The sequence below is a fragment of the Pipistrellus hanaki genome (assembly GCF_964339955.1).
Source record: "Pipistrellus hanaki genome assembly, chromosome: 1".
NCBI lineage: Eukaryota > Metazoa > Chordata > Mammalia > Chiroptera > Vespertilionidae > Pipistrellus > Pipistrellus hanaki.
Window position 1 is genome coordinate 22,064,865 of NC_140503.1, and position 23,074 is coordinate 22,087,938.

The 23,074-nt window shown below is 56.0% G+C and overlaps 1 protein-coding gene across 3 annotated transcripts in view; it reads left to right on the forward strand.

Annotated features, from left to right (window-relative positions):
• Window positions 1–23,074, forward strand: part of MIDEAS (mitotic deacetylase associated SANT domain protein) — a 64,268-nt gene that overhangs the window by 15,714 nt on the left and 25,480 nt on the right. Inside the window, exon 1 of one of the 3 annotated variants that reach the window (XM_084892599.1) lies at window positions 8,843–9,427. The exons of 1 other annotated variant lie outside the window; for it this stretch is intronic. The gene's annotated coding sequence lies outside the window, so the exon portion shown is untranslated. Of the gene's footprint in view, window positions 1–8,842; window positions 9,428–23,074 lie in introns of those variants that run through there. One more of the 3 variants, XM_084892596.1, reaches the window with a different exon arrangement.

Consider the following 23,074-nt stretch of genomic DNA (forward strand, 5'->3'; position numbering starts at 1 on the left):
AGAGAGAGAGAGAGAGAGAGAGAGATCAATGATGAGAGAATCATTGATCGGTTGCCTCCTGCACGCCCTACACTAAGGATCCAGCCTGTGACCCAGGCATGTGCCCTGACCGGCCGTGGGCATGACCTGGTTCCTAGGTGGACACTTAACCAGTGAGCCCTGCCACCCAGGCTGCCGGTGGAAGTTTTGACATAGTTTCTGAGTTTACCTCTGTCACGTCTTTGTGCCGGCTTTGTCACCGAACATGTCATCAAGTGGTTTCATCAGAATGTTTCTATATGTCAGTCCCCTTTCTAAAAATTTAATTCTGTTACCAGGCGACGCCATTATCCGAATGGATTTCGACATGTGCTATGAGCATCTTTTGTGAAAATTCTCTCTGGAAAATAATTTTAGCTTATTTCCATGGGATCTGGTCCCCTGACCATAATTCCCTGGGCAAGGTGTTAACCTCTCGTGGGGCCATGCCCGGTCACATTCCAGAAAGACTCGTGTGCGTTTACGGTGGCCCAGCGATGTGTGTGCAGCTGTTTACCGATGGCCCTGCCAGCAGCAGCTTTCTGGTTTGTTTATTTTCTTATTTTCCACCGACACTGGCCATAATGGGAACGCATTTCATGGTGTTCCAATTTGCATTTCTTAAAGTGCTGCTGACGCCGTACATTTTTCCTCCTGATGACTTACGGGCTGTGTTTCCTCGTGTGTCACACCCTGCTCACCTCCTGTCACCGAGGAGCCTCCCACTGCCACGTCTGTTGAGAAACACCACGTCCTGCCTTCCTCACTGCCCCTTCCCCGGGCGGGGCCTGCCCTCCCCTGGGCTAACTCATCTGCACGCCCTGCCTGGTGTCCGACATCAGCCACGCGGGCCCTCATCCCTCTCCCGGCTGGAACGCTCCTAGGGTGGGAGGGACAGACACGGGGGAGCTCTGTGGCCAAGACTGAAATGGGGGTCGATTCAAGACAGGGGCTTGTGCGAGTGGTTCCAAAATAGGTTCACCAGGTGACCTCCTTGGAGATATTGTGGGAGGAGCCACAGGCCGTGGTCACCCACGCAGAGGCCTGCAGGGAACAGGGGCAATCTCAATGACAGGCCGGCCGTGGGCATGAAAACAGCGCATGTGAGATGACAAACAACAGCGACAGGTGTGACCTTGGAAGGGGTGGGATCCGGGAGGAAACTAGGATGTGTGAGTCCCAATGGAGTGCTACTCCTATTGAGGTGCTATTACCTTCATAATGCTACTCCCCCGGCAGTGCTACTCCCCTCACACTGCTCCTCGGCTCCGCCTCCCAGAGGTGGCTCCATGTTGGCAGTGCTACCGTGTTTTTTCATGACAAACCAGAAACTCTGCTTTTTTAGCTTAAACCTCCTGATTTAAAAAAAAAAAATGATAGTAAGTTTAAGTCAATTAAAATAAAACACGTTATCTAGGTTGGGTAACATATATGTGGAGGTGAGACTGGTGTGTGAGCCTCCCAATAGGTGACCCCTCCTTATTTGACTTCCTTCCCTGGAGGGCACAGCCCGGAGAAGGACCCTCCCGTAGCAGGGAGAAGGACGGAGGAAGTCCAGCAGGCACATTCCAGCGGAGTGAGCTGGGGAGAGGTGTTGAAACGTCTGGAACCTTAGCCTCCTTATCTATGAAATGGGGATAATGGCTTCCTCTCCGGGTGCTGGGTGGGTCCCGTGGGCTGGCACCATGCCAGGCATTCAGTTAGTAGCTGCTCAGTAAGTGTGTTGATAGGTCCTGCGCGAGGCCATCGAAAAAATTAGAAGAAGAACCAGGCTTAGGCTTAGAACGTGACTCTTCAGACTGCCGGTTTGGAGCTTGTCCCGTCTCACACTGGCCTGCCTTCATGGGAGTTTCCAGAGGTGTCGGACACAGCCCTCCTTCTGATCCCGGGAAATGGCAGGTCATTTATGGGAGGTGGATTGTGCAATAGTCCTGAGCTCCAGTAATAGTGCTCTCTCAGCTCTGTGGACTTGGACCTGCAGGCCCAGCACCCAGGAGATCAAGCTTCAAGGTGGCAGCAGCAGCAGCAGCAGCAGCAGCAGAAACAGTAGTAAAAATACCACACAGCATTGAACCTAAGAAGCCAGTGATTATAAGTTGCACCTTGATTTTATGTACAACCATGAAAGAGGCAATGCTGCTTATTAAACCATGCCATGCTATCAATGGTAAGGTGCCTCCTGATTTCAGAGATGTTAAAATGGGGGGAGGTGTAAAATGGAAGAAATAGACTAGTCATAAAAATAGTATGTTAAATTGTACGGCTTACCTTAAACTTTTATTGTAGGCATGCATTTATCAGCAAGCATTTGCTGAGTGCCCACCATGTGCAGGCACTGGGTAGGCACTGGGGACACAAGGTCTCTAAGACCTCTGTGCTCTTCAGAGACTCCGATCCTAGTAGAGAGGTGGCACCGCAAAGGGCTGTGGGAAAGTGTGCAGGGGATGGAGTAAAAGTAACAGGATGCCATGGGAGCTCAGGGGAGGCATGGCTTTCTGATCCTTAGGGACAGAGACTGAGACAGAGTGGGGTGCCTGGGGCTGATTTGGGAAGTGCTGTCAGGAGGAAGGGGGTGAGGGCAGCAGACTAGGGCTGGGTGAGAAGTTAAACGAGGAAGGACATGCTGCTGCAGCTGGACCCCACAGGGAGCCCTGGAACATGGATTCCACCTTGAAGCAAGAGGGCTAAAGTTTTGGACTTATCCCCTTCTTCCTCAGCACCCTCCTCTCCCCCAGTCAATCTTTGGCTGCAGGGTTCTCCCCCAGCAAACGCTGTCTTTGAGAACGGGGCAGCTGGGAGCCCGTAGCAGCTGGAGGGTGGTGCAGCAGCCCGATAAAGAAACGTGGACGGGTTCCAGCAGTCCACACTCCAGTGCCCTGCCTCTGCGCGGAGGCACCACGCAAGGCTTCCCGGAAGAGCTGCCATTCCGCTCCCGCCTAGTGGGAGACCAGGGTGTGTGTGTGGCTTGTGGGTGAAGGTGGCGGTGGGAGGAGCATGCATGAGCATGCGGACATCGTGGGGAACTTCAGGTTGTTTGGCCGAGTGGGCCTGAGGCTGGGAAGTGGGGCAGAGCAGGATCGTGCCGGAAGTGTAAATGCCAAACAGACCGGCTACCACTGTCAGCTTTTCTCCTGTAGGCGAGGGCCGTGTGGATGGTAAGTGTGCAAGGCTAGACGCAAGGAGAACAGTTGGGAGATGAGACAGAATGATAGCCAGCACTTACAAAAGACTTACCACGTGCCACCTACTGTTTTAAGCTCTTACCGTTCCGTTTGCAGATGAGAAAACCAAGTGGTTAAGTACTTTGTGCAAGGTCATCCAGCTGGTGTGAGCCGAGGTTTGGACTCAGGCCTCAGCTTGTGCTTTTAATCTGCACACTCCCGTGAGTGTGAATTTTGGATCCTAGTACACGATGCATCAGTATTTGTTTTCATTTAAAAAAAAAAATAATGCGCCGAAACCGGTTTGGCTCAGTGGTAGAGCGTCGGTCTGCGAACTGAAAGGTCCCAGGTTCGATTCCGGTCAGGGGCATGTACCTGGGCTGCGGGCACATCCCCAGTAGGGGATGTGCAAGAAGCAGCTGGTCGATGTTTCTCTCTCATCGACATTTCTAGCTCTCTATATCTCTCCCTTCCTCTCTGTAAAAAAATCAATAAAATATATTTAAAAAAAAAATAATAATGCTTGCCCTGGCCAGGTAGCTCTCAACACACCAAAGTGGCAGGTTCAATACCCTGTCAGGGCACATATGAGAATCAGCCAACTAATACATAAACAACAGATAGATGTCTCTCTCTCCAAATCAGTTTTCAAACTCTTAGGGGTGTCGAACTCAATCAGAGAAGGGGCCAAAATCTAAAATCCAGCCTAAATCGCGGGCCGAATGGTTTACTGAACAGTCATAAACTGACAATGTCATAAACTGACAGCGGAGTGCAGTGATGACAGCGAGGTGCGGGCCACATTGCAAGGCCTGGCGGGCTGGATTTGGCCCGCGGGCCTTGTGTTTGACACATGTGCTTTAAAGCATGTCCCATTGGGCCTCGGGGGTTCTGTTCCTCCTGGGACTGGGTGTGGGTCTGCAGGGCCTGGCGCTGTGCTGAAAGGAAGCGAGGCCCTTGGGAAGCATACAGCCGGGGCTCTGCGAAGAAAGGGTGTCTCTGTCCCCGTGGCCTGCCTGGCAGCCACACCTGTTTTGTCCTCCTTCTCCATATGCCCAGCCAGACGTCTCGCCCAGAGTGACAGCAGCAACTGGGGACATCTGCAGGAGCTCCCTCGCAGGCCTGACAAAGGCACTCAGAACCTGGCCTCAGAGCCTGCAAGAGAAGGGGCGGGGCGGGGGGGGGGGTGGGAGGGCCCAGAGACGTGGACAGCTGTGGGCTGGGGTGGCAGGCACGGCCCTGCCCCGGAACAGGTGAAGTGCATGTGAACTGAGGAGGAGGGTCCCCTGGGGTTTTCAAGGGTGAAAGACAGTCCTGGGACTTCTCAGCAAACAATCGCTTCACGGAATGGCTGGGTGGTTTTGAGCTCCAGCTCACTCAGAAAGGACATGGCCAAAGGAGGTACCGAGAAGGCACAGCCGCCAAAGGAGTGGCCCTGGTCAGGCTGGGTAGGCGGCCCTGTGGGAACGCCTGGTGGAAAGGACGTGAAAGGCAGGGGCCGGGAGAGAAGCCTTGGAGGGACGCTGAGCTGACGCTGGAAAGAGGCTCCCTAGGCAGAGCCCGAGAGAGGGCTGCCCTGGGGCTGACAGAGTGGAGCTGCCCTCTTATAGAAGGGGGAAAAAAACAACAACCTTGCCTAAACTAGATGCTTGAAAGGGAGAAGCAGCTGGTTTGGGGTAAGGGGGATTTAGAAAGAAACTAATAATTGCAGTGTCTCATATGAACAAAGCATGATGCCGTCAGGAGGCCGTGTTTTGTCCTAGGAGTCTCCCAAGTCCCTAGAGGGTGGGCATCCTTTCGTTATTTGTGTAATAAATACTTGACAGCACTTGGGCTCGGAGAAGGCAAGTGCCGGCTTCCTAAGATCGCACAGCACTCCGGCTTTGGGTAGGCGGGACCCGAAGTCAGTCCCAGCGTCCTGGGCTTGTGATTTCCCCCAATTCCCCACACCCCGGTGAAGGCTGGTTATTCGCTTGTACGCCCTGTGTGTGCTGGCCTCCGTGGAGAGGGCCTGCCAGAGAAGGGACAATGGAAAAAGAACAGGAAGGCAAGCAAGGGCCTGAGGGAGAAGGAAAACCCTCTTTTAAACAGTGAATGATGGCGGTAGGACGTTAATGGAGGTGGGGGGGGGCGGTGGTGAGAAGCTGGCTTTCTTGAAAGCTCCCCCCCTTTTATTGGGACATAATTCACACACCACAGAATTCACTATCGGGAGCCTCGTGGCCTCAGGCTGTCCCAGAAATGGCCACTCGTGCTGGCCGCCCGGGGCAGTGACTCAAGGCAGAGCACTCGGAGCAAAGCCCAGAGAGCGATGCAGCCTTTCGAAGGCCACGTTCTGGCCTCACGGGGACCCGGCGTTTGGAATCCTGTCTCGGGCGCCTCGCTTCCTGGGGTGTTTCTCAGCAGACACGCTCCCTGTGAACTGAAACTCTGGACTCCTCTCTTTCCTGCAGTCTGTGGAGAAAAGCCCCTTTTGTTCCTTCCCCAAAGGGCACCCTTGCTGGTTGCCCCAGAAGCCTGCAGGAAGGGCTTGCTGGAGGTTTCTAAAACCAAAACTTTCACTTCACACGCCAGTGATTCTGCACTGTCATATCTGCAGCAAAACTGACCTTCAGGGCTTTCTCGGAAGAGCCGCAGCTTTCTTTACGGTTCCTCCTCTGCCTGCCTCTGCCAGGTAGGCTTCCCCTGCCAGGCGGGGCCACCTGGCCAGTCTTGAGCCGCCACCCCCTACACACACACACACACACACACACGCACACACACACACGCACACACACACACCTTGAGCTATCATCCCCTACACACACACACACACACACACGCACACACACACCTTGAGCCATCATCCCCTACACACACACACACACACACACGCACACGCACACACACACACCTTGAGCCATCATCCCCTACACACACACACACACACACACACACACCTTGAGCCATCATCCCCTACACACACACACACACACACACACACACGCACACACACACCTTGAGCTATCATCCCCTACACACACACACACACACACACACGCACACACACACACACACCTTGAGCTATCATCCCCTACACACACACACACACACACACACGCACACGCACACACACACACCTTGAGCCATCATCCCCTACACATACACACACACATACACACACACACCTTGAGCCATCATCCCCTACACACACACACACACACGCACACGCACACACACACACCTTGAGCCATCATCCCCTACACACACACACACACACACACACACACACACCTTGAGCCATCATCCCCTACACACACACACACACACACACACACACACACGCACACACACACCTTGAGCCATCATCCCCTACACACACACACACACACACACACACACACACCTTGAGCTATCATCCCCTACACACACACACACGCACACACACACACACACATGCACCCGCACACGCACGCACACGGCTTTTCCTTCCTCTCTTCCTTTCTGAGGTGGCCTGCATTGGGAGTTCCGTTGGGGTGAAGGGATACGTTGTTCCAACAGGAGCAGAGCTGACTTCGGTTCCTCCTGCATCCTGCCCTCTGCCTCTGCCCCGCTGCTGCTTCCTGTCCGTCGCCACCACCCCGTGTGGGACGGGAGGACGCCCCTGCGGGACGGGCTGGGGAGCGCCCGCTGGAGTGGCTCCCGCGTGTCCCCTGGAGGCCGGGTCCTGGCTCCTGGCGGCAGGCTCTTCTAGGAACGTGCCCCCAGCTGGGTGTTCCGGTTGGTTGGGAACATCCCTGCGCTGGTCCGCACTGGCTCTCGGGGGCTCCTCCGAGGGGCTGGGCTGCAGACGCAGGCCCGGGTGGCCACAGGCCCTGGCAGCGGTGCCGGCCGTGGGCACTGGAGACCAGGTGGTTTTGCTTTTGCTTTCCTCACTTGCATGAGGTGTCAGTGGGAAGGAGAAACGAGACAAGTGGAAAAAACAAGAAGGTCTGACACTGAGCCTCTGCTTGAGAGTCTAGTCTACTTGGGGGCCTGCATACCGGAGCACCGGACCCTTCAGTTATTCACTGCCTTTCTCTGGGGGTGGGGGTGGGGGGTAGGAATAAGAGCGGACAGGTGACAAACAATTGGCTTGCACTGTGATCTCCTGCAAGTCCCTTAGCCTCTCTGAACCTCCGTGTCCTCACCCATGAACCCTCCGTGTCCTCATCCATAGAGCGAGAGGGACGGAGCTCTCTCTCGGGGCTATTAAACAGTGTGTGGGGGGAATGTGCTTTGAGAATTGCCATGAACCGTACTGACACAGAAGACGTTACATCGAGAGAGCCTGGGCTTGTTTTTTTTTTTTTTTTTTTGGAGGTGGTTCCCCCTAACTCCTCTGTTCACTTCCTACAATCACAGAACCGTGCCTTTTAAATCGGAAGGCATTTCAATAGCTCATCTAGTCCAGTCCCCTGGCATGATGACCTTTATTTTGCAGGTACGACTGTTTTAAGGTATCATTACTTTGACCTGCCGGTCCTATCAGGGTGCAAATAAGCCCTTTTCCTCCTAGGTGGGGTGTGAGCTTGATGCACACAGGTGCTCAGGCCAGCAAAGGGTGGCAGGGGACAGGAAGGCCATGCCCTCTGGGAGCAAGCGTGGGTTTTTCGAGGTTAGGCAGAAGGCCGCAGTGGTGTCTGTCATCCACTGGAGGGGTGGGGGGCGGAGGGAGGGGGGCGTGGGAGCATGTCCGTGCCCTGCAGGCTCAGAGGGCCTGAGAAACCCTCTCTGCTGTCCCTCCTCTTCTCCCTGAGAAAGCAAGGGATGCACCTGCTTGTCAGGACTGGCCACGGGGGGGAAAGTGGCTGCCAGAACATAGTGTATTCTCCAGTTTTGTTTTATTCCTTCCAATGAGGATCTCCTTCTGACCCATCTCCTTGGAAAAACCAACAAACAAAAACAGAAATAGAGGGAACCGGGAAAAACAGGATTCCCTCCCCTGGACTTTATTGGCTCTGGAGCAAGAGAACCTCCTGAGTAGCAGAGATGTTTCCAGTCCTTTTGGCAGCCAGACAAGGAGGCTTCAGGGAGACAGTGGGGAAGGGAGGGGAAATGTGGGCACGCGGTGAGTGAAAAGCTGCCCGAACTCCGGCCTCAGTTGCTAGAATTAAACTCAGCAGCTTTCACCAGCTCTAAGGGAATCAAGACGTGGGTCTTTCATAGGGGCCGGGCCGGTTTCTCCACAAACTCTGCACGCCTAGGATGCAGATGAGCCGAAAGTGAAACTTGGGAGGACTGTTCATGGAAGGGCCTCGGAGAGAGGGCTGTGCATGATTTACTGTATCCAAACCCAGAGAGTAATTCTTTGTGGAAGAAAAGCGACTTGTGTCCTCCCCAACATCACACACACACACACACACACACTTTCCTGGCAGGCCCCGATGGGTTTCCAAACATTTCGTCACCGTCTCCTCCTGACCTTGGTGTGCAAGGAACGAGCCGCGTGGCCCGCTCCAGCCAGGCCGTCGGGGGGCGCCGCCTGCGCGCCCGGGGCGGGTGGCGGCGGGCTGCAGCGTGGAGGTGAGGGCTGCTGGAAATCCCCAGCCCCGGCGGCCGCCCGAGGTTGCAAGACGCCTTCCCGGGCCTTATTTGGTCGCAGGAAGTGGGCGGCGCCGGGCCTGCTCGCGGGGAGGCCGCCGACCAGAGGCTGTTGCGCTGATGAAGTGGTAGAGCTGGTTCCTGCTCGCCGCCGGCCGCGCGCGCCGTCCGGCCGCCGGGGCTCCGCGCTCCCTGCGCCGAGTTGTGCAATCCTTTGTAGCAGCACCTCCGAGAGCCCTCCTCCTGCGCTGCTGCCTCTCGCCCTCGCTCTCCTCTTTTTTTTTTTTTTTTTTTTTCCAAGCTGTGAGCTCAACCGATGAGTCAGAGCAGTGCAATCCTGACACTGCATCGCAGGACCGGGGGTGACACGAAGGGAGGGAGGGAGGGAGAGCGATCGCGAAGCGGACGCCACCGGCGCGGGGTGCGCCGAGGCTCCTGCGCCCGGAGCGGAGGGTGACAGCCCGCGCGCCCCTCCGGGTCCCCGCCCGCAAACTTCCCCGTCCCGGGAGGAGGCGCGGGCCGGCGGAAGCCCTGCGAGCGCCGCGGGAGGCGGCGGCGGCGCCTGTTTGTTTTTGAAACCGGGGAGTGCTACGTGCAGGCGGCTTGGAATCTAAGAGGCGACCGGAGGCGGCAGGCAGCCCGTGGCGAAGAAGGGACAGCCGATGCCCGAGCTCGGGCAGGAGCAGGTAAGGGGGGGGGGGCTGCCGGGTCCGCGGCCGAGGCCTGCACGAGGCGAGGCGAGGCTAGGCGCTGCCCGCCCCGGCGCGGCGGCCGAGGTCCCCGGGCTGCGTGCAGGCGGCGGCGTGGCGCCGGGGCTGCAGCAGGCGCGGCCGGGAGCGGGGGCCCGGGGCGCGGCAACTTCTGCGGCCTGGGCAGCGGTGTGCGTGGGTGTGCGTGGGCGTGGGTGTGCGTGGGCCGCTCCACAGCCCGCCCTCCGTGACCCGCACCCCCTCCCCCCCCGCAGCTGCGTGTGCAGCGCCAGCCCGCCGCCCGCCGTGTTTGTGCAGCTACGCAGCTCGCGGCGCGCGGCCCCGGTCCCCCCGGGCGCGGCCCCGGCAGGAACACCCTCCCCATCCGCGAGGCTGGCGGCCCGGGAACACGGCTGCTCCTCCTCCGCCCGAGCGAAACGTGGTGTCTGCAGGGACCGGCCAGCGTGACAGATCTCCGGCCCGGGAGGCGCGGAGCGGGGCTCGCTGAGGGCAGGAACTTGGAGCGGGAGGCCTGTTCCCCTTCTCCTTCCAGGGTGCACGGGAGAGGGGACCTGGGGACTGCCCGCGCTGGAAGTTTGGGAACAGAGGTGCCGGGGGTGGCAGCAAACAGGCAGAGAGCCCTCATTTAGAGTGTTTGGGGCGGGCCGGCGGGCCCCCCCGGGCCCCGGCGCTGCGGGTGCTCCTCAGACCTGTCACCCCTCTCACCGCCCCCGCCGGCCCGCGTGCTGGGTTTGGCGGTGGCTGTGCCAGACGCAGGAGCCTGGGTTTTGCCTGGCCCCTGCGTAAGGCTAGCTTGTTGGAGGCAGTCATAGCTCCTCCCTTACTCACGCAAACAGGATTGTGTGCACCAGGTTGCCCCTCTGAAACCCCCTCCCTGGTGCCTCCCTGGGACTTTCAAGCCTCAGCCCCCAGGAAAGCAGACCCGGAGGAGATGACCTGCCACTCAGAGTTGCAGGCCTCTGGGTGTCCCAGCCCAGCCTCCAGGGTGAGCTAGCTACGAGAAGGATGAAAGGGGAAGTTACCCGCCCCATGTAAAACTTTGTTGGTCAGAACTCTGTTGGCTACTTCCTGCTTCCACCATCCCACATGGGACCTGTGTGCCGGGCCCCGGGGCCGGTGGGATGGGGGGAGAGCTGGCCGGGGTGACTCTGAAGGCCTTGGAGGCACGTGTGTGCAGGGGGTGGCGGCGGGGGAGGGGGAGGCCTGGCTTGCTCCAGCAGGGGGAGCCTGGTCTGGCCGCGGCCTGGAGGGCTGGCCTCTCTCCGAGTCCCTGCAGCCGCAGGACTGAGATTGGCCTCTCTCCTGGTCTCCTGCAGCTCTGAGGAGCAGCCTCTCCTCTGGGCTCCGGCTGAGCGGGGGAAGTCCCCGTCTTGCTCCAGAACCTCCCAGGGACCGTGTGGCACATGCCCCTTTAGGATCAGAAACGCCCCCTTTCCACGAGGTATTAGATGGCGTCAGGATGAGGGGAAAGGAGAAACCGTCCCAGGCTGAGAATTCAGGGGTCCTCATTTTTTTTTCCCTCCTGCTCTGGACACTGAATGACAGGGGTGTAAGCATTCAATTACTGTGATAAACCTCCTCCTTGCACGGCCCTGGCCAGGCTCCACTCTAATTGGCCTGGTCTCTGGCCGATGACTCTCGTCTGAGTAGCTCCCAGGGGACAAGGGGGTCAGGAACCTGGAGGGCACCCTCCTGCCCCACCCCCACCCCCCATGAAGCTTGCTCTGGGGCTGCCTGCCCTCTTCCAGTGCAGCCTCTCCAGGGAACCCCACCTCCTCTCTCAGCCCCTCACCCCACCCACCCTAGGAAAGAGTGCCCCTGGGGATGACAGTTCAGCTTCTAAGCGTGAGATTTAAAAATAGTCAGAGCCCTGGCTGGGTAGCTCAGTTGGTTAGAGTGTCCTGATAGGCAAGGTTGTGGGTTTGATCCCCAGTCAGAGTACATACAAGAAGCAACGAATGAAGCATAAATATGTGGAACAAGTTGATATTTCTCTCTCCCTTTATCTGTCTCTCTCTAAAAATCAATATATATATATATAATAATAAACAAACATATGATATAAATATATAATAAAATATATGTAAATCTATATAAAATATATATTTATTATTATTTTGTTGTTGTTAATCCTCACCGACAAGAGGATATTTTTTTCATTGATTTTAGAGAGGGGGAGTGGGGAGGAGAGTCACAGAGAAACATAGTGTGAGCAAAACACATCAATTGGCTGCCTCCTGCACGGCCCAACCAGGGCCGGGGTCCACGCCTGCAGCTGAGGTACGTGCCCTTAATTGGAATCAAACCTGGGACCCTTCGGTTTGAGGGCCAACGCTCTGTCCACTGAGCCAAACTGGCTAGGACTGGACTACTGCTTTTAATAAGTGGAGAGATAGAGAGAGAGACAGAGAGAGGGAGAGAAAAGACAATATGTAGTTACAGACTTAGCTGAGGATCTCTGGTGGCTCCAGAACCCAGGGGAGTTCTGCCCATGGAGCCAAGGCCTCTGGGCCCCTGAGTTGGAGGGGAGTCAGAGAAGGATTGGGGGCGGGGGGGCCGGTCACACAGGGCTTAGCGCCTGGAAGGGGAATGGGCGCAGTCCCGGACTCTCTGGCCTGACAGCCCCTCTCCTGCAGCGGGTCTCCCAGAAGGAAACATTGCTGCTGGTGGAGGAGGGAGGGCCACCAGGAGCTGGGAGTTTCTTCCTTTCTGTGGGTAGCCCTGTTTCAAATGCTGCTTCTTCGGAGAAGCCTCAGTCTTCTCAACACTTATTTCCACTTTATATAGTCATTTGTGTATATACTGTAGAGCAGGGGTGTCGAACTCAATCAGAGAAGGGGCCAAAATCTAAAATCCAGCCTAAATCGCGGGCCGAATGGTTTACTGAACAGTCATAAACTGACAATGTCATAAACTGACAGCGGAGTGCAGTGATGACAGCGCGGTGCGGGCCACATTGCAAGGCCTGGCGGGCTGGATTTGGCCCGCGGGCCTTGTGTTTGACACATGTGCTGTAGAGTGTTAGTTAAAAAACATCAACTCAGAGTCCAGCCGGGGTGGCTCCATGGTTGAGCATTGACCCATGAACCAGGAGGTTATGGTTCGATTCCCGATCAGGGCACATGCCCATTTTGCAGGCTCGATCCTCAGTGTGTGGGGGATGGGAGGATATACCGGATGCAGCTGATTGATGATTCCATCTCATCATTGATGTTCCTTTTCCTCACTCCCTCTCCCTTCCCCTCTCTGAAATCAACCAACCAACCAACCAACCAAACAAAACACCAGCTCAGAGCTAGAGTCTCTGTTCCTCCCCCGTAGAGTGGCAGCAAGGATTCTATGAATTAGTGCATGTGAAGTCCTGAAAGCACATTGCAGCTTTATGGTAGCCTCTGCTCTCGTGTGAGCTCCGCACTGTTCCCACAGGGCCTGCCTCCGGTAGGTGTTCAGTATGTGTTAGTGAACACATACATGAAAGAAAGCTCTCCCTCAAAAAAAAAAAAAAAAATGTGGGCTTGGCACGTGGTGGGCTCCGTGAACCCTGCTGCTGGCACGCTTACTGCCCCAGGGATCCTGGAGCTGGTGAACCCAGTGCCCTGGCACTGCCCTGTGGCCGGCCTCCTAGAGAATGACGGCCTCCCCGTCATTCTGACCCCACTAGGGCCAAGTTCAGCTGTCTGCCTTTTGCTCCTCCCGCCTGGGACTCTGCTCACCCGGGCGTTTCCTTGAGCCAGGCGTGCTGGCCCTTCCTGTAATACGTGCATGCATATGCATCAGTTTGGAAGCAGCCTGGAAACTCCATCCCTCCCTGACTCACCAAAGGTTGCAGGAAATGCAGCCAGTGGTCTCGTTCTGTGGGAAGGGTTGTTCCAGCTCCAAAGCACTCTGATTGTGGGGTTGACCTAAAAAAAAAAAAAAAAAAAAGAGAGAAACTAAAAAAACACACACAACAACTATGTGTGCCTGTGCCGGGCTGGAGCTCTGTGGAATGTGCTGAACTCCCCAGTTCTTACTTAAGGGATCTGCATTTGCATTCAAAGCAACGTCCAGGATACCCTGAGACTGTGAGGTCATTTTATGAATCAGAAGCATTACAGCATAACTCCGGTGTCAGGAATTGCTGTTTGGAATCCAGATCGCCCTCCCTCCGCCCCCAGCACACATACACACACACACACACACACACACACACACACACACACAGTAACAGGGGCTCTCACAGTCATATACTTGGGAGCAATACCAGCAGAGCTTGTCCACACCCACGTCCGCCCCCACACTCAGAACGCCATTCCTGGATGGCATGTGGACAGGACCCGGGCAGTGACTGGAGGAAACCTGGCCGGTGCATGAGAACAAGGCCTGGGTAGACCCGGGTTCATCCTACACCAGCCTCTCGACTTGCTGGATGGCTTTGGGCATTGCTTCACTTCCTCAACTTCAGTTTCTTCATCTATACAATGAGGACGGTAATCATACTTCACAGGGTTGCTATGAAGGCCAAAAAAGGTGCTGCATGCAACGCATCTGGCCCATAGTAGGTCCTCAACGGGGAATGGCTGGCGTTGCACCGGCTCCCACCCAGCTCAGCGCTCTGCCTTTTGCTCCTCCCTGGGAAGAGGACGTGAAGGCTGTCCTGCTTGTGGGAGGAGGGCAAATGAGGCTTATTTTTTTCCAACTTCCCAGGCCCTGGCCACAGCGGCCTACATCAGCCTGACCCTGGTGCCCAGTGCATGCACCCTTGCAAGCTTGCAAGCGATTCTGCCCCTGCTCAGCTCGGCTTCCCAGAGATCAGATTGTACCGTCGGGACTCGGCCCGCCCAGGCCTCGAGCTGAACGGCTCACGTGGGTGGGAGGCGGGCTGCTCCCTCAGCCCCAGGAGAAGTCCCCTCGCCTTTTGCTTCACCTGGAGCCTTTCTGGGTGACCTCAGTGGGGTTTTTGGGTGGAGCCTGGGGTGGGAGTTGTCCCTCCAGAGATCCCTTTGGCTCCTTCACCAACGGAATCCGGGGGACAGGGTGGCCCGCCGAGATATTATATAAGAAGAAAGTTGCCACAGGTCGGGAACGAGCTGGGGTTTTGGCGGGGTGGGGTGCCTCCGGAGGGAGGGGCGCGGTTGCTGCTGGCTGTGTGTGGCAGGGCCCGTGGGGAGGAGCGGGGGCCGGGGCCTGAGGCTTTCCCGGCAGTGCTTTCTGCTCTTGCTCTCCCTGGAGCGTGGCCTGGGACTGCGGTGGCCTGGGAAGGTGCTCCCTGTTCCCTCTGCCTTCCTCTCCGGCCGCAGGAGCGCTTGGTGTGAGCGCTACTTTTTCCAGGCAGTGCTGCTTCCTCCACGGGGCTCGGCAAGGGGGGAGGGGAGCCGCCTGGGCAGAGTTTGTCCATTCCAGAGCTGAGAGAGAGAGAGAGAGAGAGAGAGAGAGAGAGAGAGAGAGAGAGAGAGAGAGAGGTATACCAGGCGTGCAGCCACAAGGGGGTTCCCTCTGAGGCCACCCACCTTCTCTGGGGAAATGGGGTCCAGAGAGGAAGGAAAATGATGAGGGATTTCCATTCCCAGCTTTTCCCAGCAGTTCCAGAAGCCCCAGGCCTGACAGCTGTTGCCAGAATTTGCCAGTTCCCTGGAGGGGCAGGCCCCAGAGCTCAGAGAGGAGCTCAGGAAGGCCCAAGTGCTGAAGCTTTCATCCCCCAGAATGCGCGTAGGTGGGTGGTTCTCCCCCTCCCTTCTCTCCTTTCTTCTCCTCCCCTTCCCTCTCCTCTTTCTCTCCTCCCTCGTGGGGTGTGGACCTGGCTGCTGCTCAGACCCCCTTCCCCATCAGACTTTGCTCTGTCCGAACCCCCAGCTGGCCCTGGTCCTAGCCTCGGGCTTCCCCAGCTCGCAGGAGTCTTCCCGGAGCTGGAAAACCTGCTGGGCCGTCTCGCCCAGCTCCTTCCTTTTCAAATGGGGAAGCTGCGAGGCAGTGAGTTCCTTGAGGTTCCCGCGGACTGCCTCCACTTTCGCCGGAGGAGTGCAGAAAGAGCAGCTGCTGGGCTGGTCCCCGGTGCCTGCCCCACCCCGGTGGGGAGCTGGGAGGGCCTCCTCGGCGCAGGAAGAGCCCAGAGGAATACTGTCTGGCTCCTGGGTGTGGCTCAGCCCTCAGCTGGCTCCATAGTTATTTATTTGTCTGTTTGTGTGTATGTGAGTGAGCTCTGCGGTCGGGAGGCTGGATCTGAGTGAAAGCAGAAGTGCCCGTGCTATGTCAGCTATGCCGCGCACAGATTGCACCGTTCGGGGACGGTGGGCAGAGGAAGAAAGGGGCAGAGGCCCCTCTGCTGGGTGGCGGCGGCTGCTCTTTTTGTCCCTGCAGCGGCGGCGGGCTTGCACACACGAGTGTAAACAGCCCTTCCATGTTGCTGGCAGCTGCCTTTCTCTGCCGGCGTTTGGCAGAAGCGGTGCCAGAAATAACCAGGCGGCACTGCCACTGGCTTCCACTTGTGGGACGTGCACGCTGGTGGCTTCAGGGCAGCCTTGCTTGCTTGCTCGCTGTAGACCCAGGTCCCTCCAGCCCCTGTTCAGACTTCCTGTGGCCACCCCCCCCCACCCCCCCACCCCCGCCTCCCTCAGGTGCTAGCACTTTCCCTTTTATAGTTCTTCTCAGAGTGAGCCCAGCAGGGTGGGGACCCCATGGCAGGCCTAGCAGCTCTGCCAGGTGTTATCAGGGGACTCTTGTCCCTGCAGGCCCTGCTGGCACAGCTGAGTCCCGGGGAGGCGTGTGCTGGGTGTGCCCCTCCCGGGCTCCTGGGCTCCGTGTCCTGCTCCTGGCCAGTCCTGCTCTCAGCCAGCTGCAGAGCCAGGAGAGCCAGACCCTCCCGTCTCCCCCACCCCCAGGTGGTGAAGACTGATAGTGATGTGGCTCCTGCCCAGCCAGGGGGAGAGAAAATCACACGTATTAAGACCTTCCCTGTGCCAGGTACTTCACGTCTATATTAACCTCATTTAATCCCACGGTAACGGTGAGCTAAAAACATTATGCCCATTTCCCAACAGGGAAACTAACAGAGAGGCTGATGACCAGAGAAGCCAGGACACAGTCTGTTGGGCCCTGAAGCCTGTCTTTTTAAAAAAATATATATTGTATTGATTTTTTACAGAGAGGAAGGGAGAGGGATAGAGTTAGAAACATTGATGAGAGAGAAACATCAACCAGCTGCCTCCTGCACACCCCCTTCTGGGGAGGTGCCCGCAACCAAGGTACATGCGCCTTACCGGAATCGAACCTGGGACCTTTTAGTCCTGAGACCGACGTTCTATCCACTGAGCCTAACCAGTTTCAGCGAGCCTGTCTCTGTATAACGCAGCTCCCATCCTTCACCAGGTTGTTTTCCTGTGCACAAGGGAGCAGTGCTTTGAGCCTTGCTTGGGATGAACTGCTGATGGTAGGAATTCAGGTGCCATTGGACTGGCTGATAGTGGAGATGTTTGGCTGGGAAGACCCTCTGGAGCCTTTATCTGCAAACACTCCACAGGGCAGCCAGAAGCCCAGCTGAGCCAGGCGGCCTGCAGTGGAGGGCAGCACAGGCGATGGGGGTCAGCTGTGGGGGTGGGGGAGCAGGGGGAGCTGCTCATGCACGTGAGGAGTGGAAAGGCTTCGTTCGGCCTCCCGGACACCTTCACGCGGCTCCTCCTCCCAGACATGGCGGCCTCTGTCGTCCTGAGATTATCTCTGGGGCCGTAGGCTCGGGAGGTGGGTCCGTGGTGGCTGCTGAGCCTGACCCCGGGGCCCATTATTCCAGCGGGCTTGGCCCGGGTCCCGGAGAGTCTGGTGAGTGTGCACTTGGGGCTTGGGCTGGATGTTGTGCGGGTGCCCAGTGCCAGAGGCCTCTGGGTGTATTTCAGGAACAATAACGAATAAATCAACAGGGAGAAAAGGCCCTGCAGCAGCTGCTCCGAGACTGAAAAAACGAACGGAATGTTTGAGCGTTTGGCAGCGGCCCTGGATCTCGACCAGGCCCGAGAAAGGGCTTGACACCAACTAGATGGCTGGGCGAGGGGGGCAGGTGCTCCCTGTGCCTGCTTGGCAGCCCTCATAGGAGGCCCAGGCCTTGCTGGGTGTTGTTGTTGTTGTTGTTCTTCTTTTCTTTAACACATTTTTATGGATTTCAGAGAGGAAAGGAAAGGGGGAGAGAGAGAGAAGCATCAACGATGAGAGAGGATCATTGATGGGCTGCCTCCTGCACGCCCCACCCTGGGGATCGAGCCCTCAGCCCAGGCATGTGCCCTGACCGGGAATCGAAACACAACCTCCTGGTTCATCGGTTGATGCTCAACCACTGAGCCACGCCGACGGGCCGTGTTTGTGCTGCTTGGTCCCCAGCAGGTAAAGGGAAGCCATATTGTTCCCATTTTTTTCTGCTCCAAACCAGCAGGATCCCCCCGCCCCCGGCCATCCGCTGGGTCTTGGTCCCTCTGGCACCGGCCGGGCAGGAGAGCCTGGGCTGGTGAAAGCACCCCGCTCCAGCCCGGTGGTTCTCAACCTTCCCAATGCCACGGCCCTTTAATACAGCTCCTCGTGTGGTGGCGACCCCCAACCATAAAATCGTTTTCATAACTGTAAGTTTGCTACTGTGACTGAACCATAATGTAAGTATCTGTGCTTTCCCATGGCCGCAGGCGACCCAGCTAGCGGTTCTCAGCCTGTGGGCCACTGAGTGAACGCTGACATCCCTTGATGTGTGGAGTCTGTTCAGCCTCCCCACGTGGGTCCAGCTCTGCTGGTTGGCTCTGGAGAGGGATGCAAGCCACCTTTCCCCCGGTGCAGGCTCTTATTCCAGAGTGAGGTCCTCCTGCCCTAGCAGCTCCCTACTCACCTGTGCAGTCCCCTCACCTCAAAACCCTGTGTGCTCTCCCAGTGTCCAGGGGTCTTTATGGGTTTCCCTGATCCTGAGGGGAACCTGTTTCTGGTGGACGGGACCTGGGATTGCTTCTTGTGGGGGAGTGATAGATATGTAGATATGTAGATATGTAGATAGATATATAGATATATATTGTGCTCTACTTGGAGACACCCCCAGGAAAAGCAGCAGCAGGAGGGAGCATGAAGAAGGGGAGTCCACAGCTGGTTTTGTGGGGTCCTCACGTGGAGCGTCCCTTTTGAGGCCCACATGCATAGACTTGAGATGTTTCTAGAAGGATCATGGAGGGATTTTTCCGGATCTTGCTTCTTCCACTTGAACAGCAGAGTCTCAGTTTCTCTTTCTCTCTAAAAACGAGGACAATAAGGCACACCTTGATGGGAAGTTGGTAGGCAGGGGTGAGGGTCCGTCAGTGCTCTGCAAATGTTAGCTGCCTTCTTTCAGGAAGGATCGGCCTTTCCCATATCCTGGGGGACTGGCTGGGGGAGTGAAAAGGTTTGCACGGGACCATTTTCCCCCGGGAGCAGCAGGGCTGCATAACAAGCTGTCACAGCCCCCGAGGCCTTTCCCGCCCCAGCTGTTTAATTCTGGGCTCACACTTGGAATCAGGCTCCGTGTGGGATGGGAGAGGTGTTCGCAGAAGCGTGAGATCTGAGGCCTCCTGGGGCTGAGTAAGGAGGGCGGGGCCTCTCTGAGCTGTGAGAACTTGACAGGTTACTTTCCGCCTTCCTTTCCTGTGGATTCCCCACATGTCCTTCTAATTGGAGAACATATTTAGGAAGATTTCAACCCTTTCACATCTACTGAGATTTGTTTTAAGGCATAGCTTACCTTATAGCCTAGAGAACATTCTGCCTGCGCTTGAGAAGGATTCGTATTCTGCTGCTGTTGGGTAGAATGTTCTATGGACATCTCCTCGGCCTCCTGCTTTATAGCGGTCAAGTCTTCTATTTCCTTGTCAATCTCTGTTTGGTTGTTCCGCCCATTGTTTAAAGTATAACATTGGCGTCTCCAACTATGACTGTTGAATTGTCGATTTTTCCTTTTAATTCTGACAGTTTTAATTACTTCGTGTATTTTGGGGATGCTGCCGTTAGGTGCGTATACCTCTATAATTGTAATATCCTCCTGATGGTAGACACTTTTATCATTATAAAATATCCTTCTTTGCCTCTAATAAGAATTTTTGTCTTAAAGTCTAATTTGTCTGATATTTACATAGTCATTTCAGCTCTCTTTTAATTGCGGTTGGCATGGTATATATGTTTTTCCATCCTTTTATGTCCAACCTATTTGTGTCTTTAAATTTAAAGTGTATGTCTCTCTCTTTTAAAAAAAATATATTTTTATTGATTACAGAGAGGAAGGGAGAGGGAGAAAGCGATAGAAGGAACATCCATGATGAGAGAGTGTTTGAACGGCCACCTCCTGCACACCCCTTCCTGGAGACTGAGCTCCCAACCGGGGCCTGTGCCCTGACGGGGACTCGAACCATGACCTCCTGGTTCGTAGGTCGAAGCTCAACTGCTGAGCTACACGGGCCAGGTGGAGTGTGTGTCTTTTATAAACAGCATATAGTTGGATCGTGGTGTGTGTGTGTGTGTGTGTGTGTGTGTGTGTGTGTTTTTAACCCATCATCTCAACTTCTGCCTTTTCATTGGAATGTGTAATATATTTACATTTAATTATTGACAAGGTAGGATTTTTGTCTGCCACTCTGCTATTTGATTTCTATCTGTCTTAGGTTTTTTTGTTTTCCTCTTGCTGTCTTCTTTGTGTGGAGTAGGTATTTCTGAGTGTACCATTCCTGACCTATGAAATGAGACAGAGGAGAGTGGGGGTTAAGTGAGATGCGCTTAGCACAGTGCCTGGCACAGAGTCAGTGCTCAGCAGGCATGGCACGTGGCTGTGCCTCGGGCACTGAGCGAGCCACGGTCAGCCCCAGGCCAGCGGAGAGCAGAGAGCACCCGTGGCTCCGTGGGACCCGTCACGCTTCCCGGCCAGGGCACAGCGCTCGGCAGGCGGCTCCTCTAGGGGGTGAGGGGCTGTGGGTCCTCGGAAACGGCTTGATGCCAGCTGCTGTCCTCTAGCCCAGCGGTCGGCACACCGCGGCTCGAGAGCCACATGTCTCAATCAGATGGAGGACGTTTTTAACAAAGGCCGGCTTTCGAGTACCCTAATTAAGTTAATAACAATGTACCTACCTATATAGTTTCAGTTTTAAAAAGTTTGGCTCTCAAAAGACATTGCAGTCGCTGTTCTGTTGGTATTTGGCTCTGTTGACTAAGGAGTTTGCCGATCACTACCCTAGCCTTTCCCCTGTTCCAACACGTGGGCACCACCTGGGCTGCTGCTGAAGCTTCGCAGGTTTCCCACCTTGGACCACCCCCTCACCCCCCAGCAGACCCACGAACCCCTCTCTCAGGGTGTTTTTTGTTTTTTTTTAAATATATTTTATTGATTTTTTACGGAGAGGAAGAGAGAGGGATAGAGAGTTAGAAACATCGGTGCAAGAGAATCATCGATCAGCTGCCTCCTGCACACCCCCTACTGGGGATGTGCCTGCAACCAAGGTACATGCCCTTGACTGGGAATCGAACCTGGGACCTTTCAATCCGCAGGCTGACGCTCTATCCAATGAACCAAACCAGTTAGGGCGTCAGGGTGGGTTTGAGAACCACAGCTCCACACGGACGGGCAGCGGCTGTGACAGAAACCTGGTTTGGAGTCAGCAGGCTTGGATTCAAATCCTAGCGTCTCAGTGTGACCTGGAATATGTTACTTTTTAGAGCCAGCCTTTCCTCATTTCTCAGATGGAATCAGTGGTTACCCAGGAAGCAGTATTCGCACACACTGGACATGTGGGCAGTGCAGGTGGCTGTTTCATAGGGCAGTGGCTCATAACAGTGTTTCTTTGATTCCCGGACACAGGCCTGGTCCCCACCTCCCTGCCCTGGGTTCCTAAGTTCCTCACAGACAAGAACCAGTGAATAGTGGCTCCTGGACCAGACACCTGGTTCCCTGACAGACAGCCCGCCGCCCTCCCCATCGGCCCACACTGCCTCCAGGCCCTGCTTCTCCCCGCCTTGGTGCAGAAACAGAAGGGAATTGCCTGGCTGATGTGGCTCAGTGGTTTGAGTGTGAACCTGTGAACCAGGAGGTCACCGTTGGATTCCCAGTCAGTGCTCATGATGGGGTTACGGATCCCATCCTCAGTGTGGGTGTGCACGAGGCAGCCAGTCAATGATTCTCTCTCATCATGGAGATTTCTGTCTCTCCCTCTCCCGTCCTCTCTCTGAAATCAATTTTAAAACATGTATTTAAAAAATAAAAATGAAGAAACAGAAGGGAACTGAAGAAGCATTGTGACATAATGGTTAACACTGAGCAAGGGCATGCCCATTCAAAAAGACTAAGGAAGTCGAGACTGGTTTGGCTCAGTGGATAGAGCATCGACCTGCGGACTGAAGGGTCCCAGGTTCGATTCCGGTTAAGGGCATGTACCTTGGTTGTGGGCACATCCCCAGTGGGGGGTGTGCAAGAGGCAGCTGATAAATGATTCTCTCTTATTGATGTTTCTAACTCTCTATCCCTCTCCCTCTCTGTAAAAAAAATCAATAAAATATATTTTTTTAAAAAGACTGAGGAAAGCATGTGCTGGAGGGCTGCCTGGAGGAGGAGGTAGACTTTGAAGGCAGTCAGGTTGTCCGAGTGGAGGTCGAGGTTCCAGGCATTGAAAACAGCTCCAGAAAAGGCCCCAACTCTAAGTTGGGGTGGTCTGTTGTGTCTATCCCTGGCCCCTGCACAGACACCTTGCATTGCAATCTCTGCCTCTGTGTCTCCTGCACCCGACAGAGCTCTGGGCAGGCAGGGTCTGTGCCTCCTCTCCCGCGTCTCCCCGGAGCCTCGTGCACAATAAATGCCTGTTGAGCGGAGGAAGGGGCCGTGAGCCGACCTCCGGTGCTGCAGAGGCCGTCTGTGTGTTGGGTGTGGGGGACCGTAGGCAGGGCGAGGTCGTGTTAAGGGTGGTCTCTCCTCTGTATCTTGGCCCAGGGCAGAGGCCTGCCGGGGGGGGGGGGGGGGGGGGGGGGGGGGAGCAGGCCTTTCACAAAAAAAGGGGTGGGGATGGGAGGCTATGGGGACTGGAGCAGCCCCTGGTGGGGCGAGCCCTGCAGAGCACAGAGAGGGTGGAGAGGAGACCAGGGCTCCACCGGTCCCCGTGACCTCCCCTCCCCGCAAAGGCTCGGTCACCGAGGACCCGGCTGCAGGGACAGGTGCTGCATGTCCTCTGGAGAGAGCCTGAACCCACAGCTTCCACCCGCCGCCCCCGGGGTTCCAGAGTGCTGTGGGGAGGGGTTTTCCTGGGCTGCCTGTGAGCCTCGGCGGCCTTTGCCCGGGCGGGAGGTGACCTGGAGGCTCCACCCTTGCCTGGCTCTGCCCGGGACTGTGCGTCTTCTCTGCCCCGGCTTCCCCTCGGTAAAACGGACCTGGCTGTCTTGGCTTTTCATGAACATCCTGGGGGTGTTTGCGGGGCGTTGGGGGAGGGGCGTCACAGAGGTAGCCACCTGAATGAAACCCTGAGAATGCTCATCAGGCAAAGGTTCCCCTCTCACAGGATCCCTTTAAAAGCACCTCAGTGCTGGCATTAAAAAAAAAAATTTTTTTAAAATTGATTTCAGAGAGGTAAGGGAGAGGGAGAGAGAGGTAAAAGCGTCAATAACGAGAGAGAATCATTGACTGGC